Source organism: Rhinopithecus bieti, unplaced genomic scaffold (genome assembly GCF_001698545.2).
Source record: "Rhinopithecus bieti isolate Rb0 unplaced genomic scaffold, ASM169854v2 scaffold_57691, whole genome shotgun sequence".
NCBI classification, from domain to species: Eukaryota; Metazoa; Chordata; class Mammalia; order Primates; family Cercopithecidae; genus Rhinopithecus; species Rhinopithecus bieti.
Genome location: NW_016824383.1, coordinates 2,316,550 through 2,324,242, shown reverse-complemented (window position 1 = coordinate 2,324,242; position 7,693 = coordinate 2,316,550). Strand labels below are relative to the sequence as shown.

At 39.3% G+C, this 7,693-nt stretch overlaps 1 long non-coding RNA gene across 1 annotated transcript in view; it reads right to left on the bottom strand.

Annotated features, from left to right (window-relative positions):
• Positions 1-651: 651 nt before the first annotated feature.
• Positions 652-7,693, bottom strand: part of LOC108522216 (uncharacterized) — a 29,280-nt gene continuing 22,238 nt past the window's right edge. The window contains exon 2 of the long non-coding RNA XR_001883405.1: positions 652-1,440. This is a non-coding gene — a long non-coding RNA (uncharacterized LOC108522216). The remainder of the gene's footprint in view (positions 1,441-7,693) is intronic.

Below are 7,693 nucleotides of genomic sequence, written 5' to 3'. Positions count from 1 at the left end.
AAAAAAAAAAAAAAAAAAAAAAAAGTCTTCTTTAAAATGAATCATTTACCTATGGGGTGAGGGTGGATGGGAAAGAGCCCAGATGATTTAGAAGGTAATAAACCGTGGCTCCTCCAACCCCACTAAGAAACTTCTACTATAAATTATATAATATACAAACTATAATTATATAAATTTTAATGTGATATTTGTGATTTCCTTTAACTTTTACCAACCAGTCTATTTGGTTGGAATTGTCCTATTTCCCACTGAACATTTTTTTAAAAAGCTTCGTCTTTTCTGGTGTGAAATGCAGATCATAGTATGTATCCTTGCATTGTGGCTCAGTTTGAGAACTACTAGTAATGCTCCATTTGCCTTTATGAAGCATGTCACCCTTCCTGCTGGCCAGGCCAGCTTCTAGATACACTCCTACAAGTACAACTTGGCTTTCTGGTAGTTGTCTGATACTACTATGCCAATAGACTCCCTATTCTTTAGTCCTTTTGAAAAAGTAAACAGATGCAAGAAATATGTAAGTATTAAGACTATTTATGTTGTGGTGTTTTCTACAACTGACTGCAAACACGTGCGTATTTTTTTTTCCAGCCATACATCCTGGCGGAGGAGCTGCGTCGGGAGCTGCCCCCGGATCAGGCCCAGTACTGCATCAAGAGGATGCCCGCCTACTCGGGCCCAGGCAGCGTGCCTGGCGCCCTGGATTACACCGCGTTCTCCTCCGCACTCTATGGAGAGAGCGATCTGTGACATTGAGGTTCTGTAATCACCGATCCCATCAGAACGCAATAAAAGCAGAAGTCACAGTTGGTTTCCTGGAAACTTTGATAGGCTTTATTAAGTTGGGAGAGAGAGGGGGGAAAAAAAAAGCCTTTTGTAGTTCAGTAATTGCCAGCAATATAACACGGCTAAAATGAAGTTTCTACAGTATATGACATAGTACGCTTCATAAATAGGTTTATTTCTGAGTTTTTAGCTAAATGTAATGAAATATCAGGTTGATTTCTTTGATTAAACGGAACAAATTACTTGAGTAGTAGGAAATTAGGAGGATCTAGGGACAGAAAGAAAGTGAAAAATGTGAAAATACAAAATACCCAAGATTTAAGACCGGGGGGTGGGGGGGAATCCACAAATTGGTAAATAAAGGTTTGCTATTTGTAAAAAATTTCATTTATCTCTAATATGCCTATGTGATTGCCCCTAGGGGAGTATATTTGGGATTCTAATGTTTTATTTTCATGCTTATCCAAAGATTACTATTGTGTCTTCAAATGAATATAATTGTGAGATGGAACTGCCAGGGATTAAAAGACTATCAAAAGATTTTTTGGCACTTACCATTTTAAAATAGAGTTTATGGTCATCTCTTCATTATTTAGGGCTGGATGGTCAACTCAGTCAGTGATTTTTGATGCTTCTCTTATCCTCCAGAGTAGAGACCTAAGGAAACATGGAAGTCAGTTTAATTGCCAGAGGGAAGGAGGCAGTCACTAGGTTAAATGTGGTTTTTAGGATTATTTATTGATTCCAGGTTCCCATGCTTTTTGTTAGAGCTTATTAGTACAGGTTCTCAAGAGATGACCATATGAAAGTGCTCTGTTTTTCAATAAGCAGGTTTCTGTAGTAGTGGTTCATCACAAGGCAAGTCAGAAACCAGTATCCTTCTAGCACTCCAATCAGGACTTCCTTAGGCCTCTGTTAAGGAGAAGCCAGAGTTATCGTAGGAAAGGACTAATTCTCAGCAGCAGTGGAGGTGAGTAAAGATCTTTCTTTGCGGAAGCTTTACGTATGTTTTGTGTAGTAGGAATGACTAGATGTTTTAGCTAGTGTGCAGTGTGTGTTCAGCCCTGGGATTCGAGAGTGTATCCTAACAAGTCCCATGTCTGGTTCTGTGTCTAAAGGCCTGCTCCATGACACAGGATGCTACATGTACTCCCGCTAGCACATCTTGATCCGTTGAATGTTCATTCTTCCTTTTTGCTCATACTGCTGTAGGCTATAACTCCCCCCCTCTGTTTTTCCATCTTGTTGACAGCTTGTAGAGAATAAAGCAGGAATTATTTTTATATCTGAGTCCTTAATAATCAGGAAATGGATTACAAACCAAAACAGTTGCAAACAGCAATTAAAGCATTACTAGAGAAGCAGTAACATGCCTGTTACCTACAGTCTGTTTGCTCAGATTTTTATAGATTTCCACCAGCAGCTGGAAATGTGATATTTCCATTCCAAGCTCTCTGACAGCTTGACTCTTTTTCCTACACTGGGCCATTTAGAACCTTCTACCTTTGTGAATTTCACTTAATTTGCTTCATTATTAAGTAGTTGGTAGTTTCCAGATTTCTGAAATATTTGAATCCTTGAGTTTAATGCCAAACACTTTTGGAGTGGTTTAGATGAACTCTGACTCTATTTTATTTCAAGCAGGTGCTATATTCCAGCCATAAACTCTATAGAAAAGCCAGAAAGTTGTGCTTCCTTTGAGGCTATTAGGGGGATCTCTGGTGTTTTAGGATGGGTGTGGGTAACTCATCTACCTAAACTTTTAATTTCTTTACAACCTTCAGCAAGAGAGCGGATCAGTACTTTCTATCTGCTAATAAATGAAGAAAGGAAGTAAACTCTGAGAAACAATAAACAAGTTTATACTCCCATTTTAGGCATTATTATTTTTATTTCTGAAGCTGGATGCTCAACAATTAAAAGTTTATAAGTTTCTAAATTAAATCTAATTTATAAAAGAAAAAAGAATCCCTATTTTTGTTATTTCAAAAAATAACCATTACTTTGGTTAACTACAGACAAACTTCCTCACTTAAAGAAAGGTTCCATGAGAATTAAAAACAGTCATTGGATTAGTATTTGCCTCCCTTAAAGAATTAGAGACTGGCTTATTGGGTAGAAGGTGAACATAAGATGGAGAATTAGCAATGAATCATTTAGAAGTGAATGATGGATGGCCCGGGCATGGTGACACATGCCTGTAATCCCAGTACTTTGGGAGGCCAAGGCGGGTGGATCACTTGAGGTCAGGAGTTCAAGACCAGCCTGGCCAACATGGCAAAAACCCATCTCTACTAAAAATACAAAAATTAACCGGGTTTGGTCACGTGCCCGTAATCCCAGCTACTTGGCAGCTGAGGCAGGAGAATCACTTGAACCCAAGAAGTGGAGATTGCAGTGAGCTGAGATGGAGCCATTGCACTACCAGCCTGGGCGACAAAGCATGAAACTCTATCTAAAAAAAAAAAAAAAAAAAAAAAAAAAATCAGTGATGAATAGATTAGGAAGGAATTTTTAACCAAGAGATCACTTCAGAATCCTCAGTAAATATTTACTAAAATGTATGCATACTCAGCCCTAATCCTAGAGTCTCAAGCTGTGAAGGTCTAGGTTAAGACTTGGACATCTGTAGTTTTTTAAAACTCCATGGAAGTTCTAATAACCCCCCACTGAGAACCCGTGGATTAGGGGCAAAGGAAAGGTCATTGGGAATCAAGAAGTCTAAAATGGCTGGGCGCAGTGGCTCACACCTGTAATCCCAGCACATTGGGAGGCCAAGGTGAGCGGATCACGAGGTCAAGAGATCGAGAACATCCTGGCCAACATGGTGAAACCCCGTCTCTACTAAAAATACAAAAATTAGCCCTACATGGTGGCGGGCGCCTGTAGTCCCAGCTACTCAGGAGGCTGAGGCAGGAGAATCGCTTGAACCCAGGAGGCAGAGGTTTGCGGTGAGCCGAGATCGCGCCACTGCACTCCAGCCTGGGCGACAGAGCGAGAGACTCCATCTCAAAAAAACAAAAGAAAAAAAGAAAAAAAGTCAAAAACGGTTAGAGAAGACCTTACTGGCAAGGTGAATAGTTGAGCAATACAAATGGCCAGGCTGACCCTTGCGCCATCTGGTTGGTGATACAGAAACGCTTGGCGTAACTGGGTTTTAAATTAGGGCATTTGACTTGGTGTTCTTCCCTGCTGTACACCAGATTCATCTATGTTCATGGAAATAAGCTGGAAATGAGCTCTTTACAGCCTTCATATGAAAGGAAACAGACCTAAGTGATACGGAGTCAGAAACATGTATTTTCAGAAGTTGCAAAGATTCACCCACAGCTTCCCTGGATTATTTGACAAGAAGACAGAGTGTTCCCACTGTGTCCTTGAGCTCTTTCAGGTTCCCTGGAGCCTACACAATAATTATACTGCTCTGAGGCATTTTCATCTTTCAGATGGAGTCAGCAGAGAAGACAGCATTGTTTTTCCTTTTTAGATTCATTCATTAATAACTCAATCCTTCAGCAACTGACAGACCGTTATTCTTTCTTTTTAAGGTGCTAGGAGTTGCGATTTGTCAGTGACCCCTGGCCATGAATTCCCCCGTGGGATTTAAGTCTTTTAGGAGTTAGCTCCCCAGCAGTGCAGACTTCCTTGTTGTAAAATGGATGGAGTGCCTGGGAGTGCACCAAGGCATACTCGCAAATCCTTTTGCATGGCTGGGAACTTACAAGAAACCACGGTGGCAGATATAAAAAAACCAATATGGGATATCTTATATAAGATATGTATCTTATAAAATATACCTTATATATCTTACATATATCTTTTAAGATATATCTTTTATATCTTATATTTATATCTTGGATATATATCAGATATAGGAAAACCAATCGCCATGGTCTTGTTAAAAGAAAAACTTCAGACACATTTAACAGAGTTGACTTGAACAAAGAACAGTTTGTGACTTGGGCAGCCCCTGAATCAGAACAGGTACAGAGCAGCTCTGCCGCTGCATGAGAGGACTTGGGGACTGAGGGAGGAAAGTGAGGCGCAGAAACTGCTGGATTGGTTACTGCTTGGTGTTTGCCTTATGTAAACAGAGTTTGAACAGTTGGCTGCCTTTCATTTGTGATCGGTACAAAAGTAGGTTACAATCTGTTTACATATCCAGTGAGGTTACAGTTCACTGTGTATGGAGAAACCTTTAGGTTGAACTTAAAATATGTCAGGAGGCAGATTTAGGCTAACCTTTATTTAACAGTCTTTGCAAGACAAGCTACCAGAGGAGAAAGATTCTGTAAATAGTTGTAGAGGGAAGGAAAAGGAGACTATATGCATACTTAGTATGAACAACAAAATGGTATTATGGTTCTGAAATCAGATATATGTATTATACAGGATTAGGAGTGGCAGTGATACCAGGTTTTGCTTGCTTCATCTTTTCTGTCCCTCACTGTCACAAGCGTGAATTGCTCATGGGGGAGATTAGTAACAGAAAATCCCAGAGCATCAGCAAGAAAAATTAACCATCAAAATGGCTTTTAAAAAATGTATTTAAACATAGGCAGTTCTTTTCAGCTATTCGATTAGAAGATCACCATTGGACAACCAAACAGCACAGGTTAGTGTGCCTCTGAGACCACCATAGTGTTCAGGTTTTTATGGATAACACCTGCAGTGGCCGGGTGCAGTGGCTCACACCTGTAATCCCAGAACTTTGGGAGGCCAAGTGGGGTGGATTGCTTGGGTTCAGGAGTTCGAGACCCACCTGGGCAACATGGTGAAACTTCATCTGTACAAAAAATGCAAAAAGATTAGCTGGGCATGGTAGCGTATGCTTGTAGTCCCAGCTACTCGGGAGGCTGGGGTGGGAGGATTGCTTGAGCCCAGGGAGATCAAGGTGGCAGTGAGCCGTGACCATGCCACTGCACTCCAGCCTACTGGGTGACGGAGTGAAAACCTGTCTCAAAAAACAAAAAAAACCTGCGGTAATTTTTTACATGATTTATTTTAGATTTGGCATTATACAAGAAAGTTCTCAAAACATATTTATCAAAGCACATAAAATATTCCAGTTACAATCTTGAATTTATTTCATCTTTTAAAGTACTATCTTCTAATTCATATTAGCCAAAAATAAAGCTTTTACTACATACCAGGCCAATTAATTTTTAGCAGTCTACACTCAAATACACTGGAAAAGTTTTATCAGTATGTCCAACAAAACTAATGGAATTATTTCTGAATTTGATATAAGATTTTTAATTATTCCTAGACACCAGCATTCAGTACACATACGCGTGCATGTTTTCCAAAAGAATACCATTCTTTTTAGCATCCTCCTTCCTTCATGAATAACTTAAAATTGTAGCTACATATATTTCCTTTTTGTTTTTGTTTTCTGTTGTTGTTGTTGTTGTTAAAGTGGAATCTCTCTGTTGGCCAGGTTGGAGTGCAGTGGTGCAATCTTGTCTCAATGCAACCTTCGTCTCCTGGGTTCAAGTGATTCTCATGCTTCAGCCTCCCAAGGAGGTGGGATTACAGGCACGCACCACCCAATGTGGCTAATTTTTGTATTTTCAGTAGAGATGGGGTTTCATCTCTGTTTCAGCCTGTTGGCCAGGCTGGTCTTGAATTCCTGACCTGAAATGATCTGCCTGCCTCGGCCTCCCAAAGTGCTGGGATTAGCTACATATATTTCATGAATAAATGAGAAAGACTTACATAATGAAAAGTTTAATAATATTAGCACAACATCATTTTAATCTGGACTTGACTGCTTTTATAAAAGTTGTTGCATTATTTATTTTTCAGTGGTTTTAATACTATTCCTCAAAATGTGTTAGCTGCTTATTTCAACCATAAAATGAAGTCCGTTTTTTTTTTTTTTTTTTTTTTTTTTTTTTACTGACAGAAAGTAAGGCTAATCTAGCTAATCGTTTAGACAGACTGGTAAGTAGACTACATGGGGGACATTTTCCATTTTTTCAGTTATCTACATCTGCAGCTCCAGTGTTTTGATGAAAATATAATTAAACCACATGATAATATAAAAGCATTTTATTTTTTTTTTTAAGTATCAGCAAAGATGTATTGAAATGAACAATTTCCCACAACTCTTCCTGATTATATTGGATTAAACAAGGAGTCCTTAAGAGAAAAACAGCGGGTGTAATTAGTGGTCACTTGGTAGGTCTGAGGAGATGGCACCACTACAGCTCTGAAGAAACAAGTTCCTGTTGGACTGCGAGGAGTAGCTGGCCCCTGCCGGCTCACCCCAACACTGCCATGTGGAAAGAGAAACCAACTTTTATGTTCTTTAAGCCACTGTACTCAGGGTCTCTGTCACAGTAGCTCAACTGTACCCTAAATACAGAATTAACCTCAACAGCTTCCTGACCTGGTTGTGTACTTAGCATAGCCTGTCTAGCTACACTGATGATATTTTAGATTTTATTAACATTTTCACATTTTTTCCCGTCTCAATGGATATTTATGTGCATTTTCATCATGGAAGATAATGACATTTTGTACTAAATTCAACTCATTCATTCATTCATTTTACAGGCACTGCAGATTTTAAACACAATTTTAAGACACTCTTTGTTTTCTCTTCACATGCTTTATTCCTCTCTCCTAGACAGTTTTCCTTCAGTACCCATCTGACTCTTCCATCAAAGCAAAGTGAGCAGTTTTGCTGTTGAAGAGTGTCTATGTCTCTGGGGTCAAGATTCTTTCCCTTTCCCCACCTACACCCTTTTGTTCTCTTTAACATAGTTTATGAACTTTTTTTTGTTTAATGAAAGAGACAACATGTGGTATAGGTCTTAAAGACCAAGTATGCCAAATGTCTTATCCCCCACTTGTACCTTCCATTGCAATACTTTCTTTTCTTTCTTTTCCTTTTCTTTTCTTT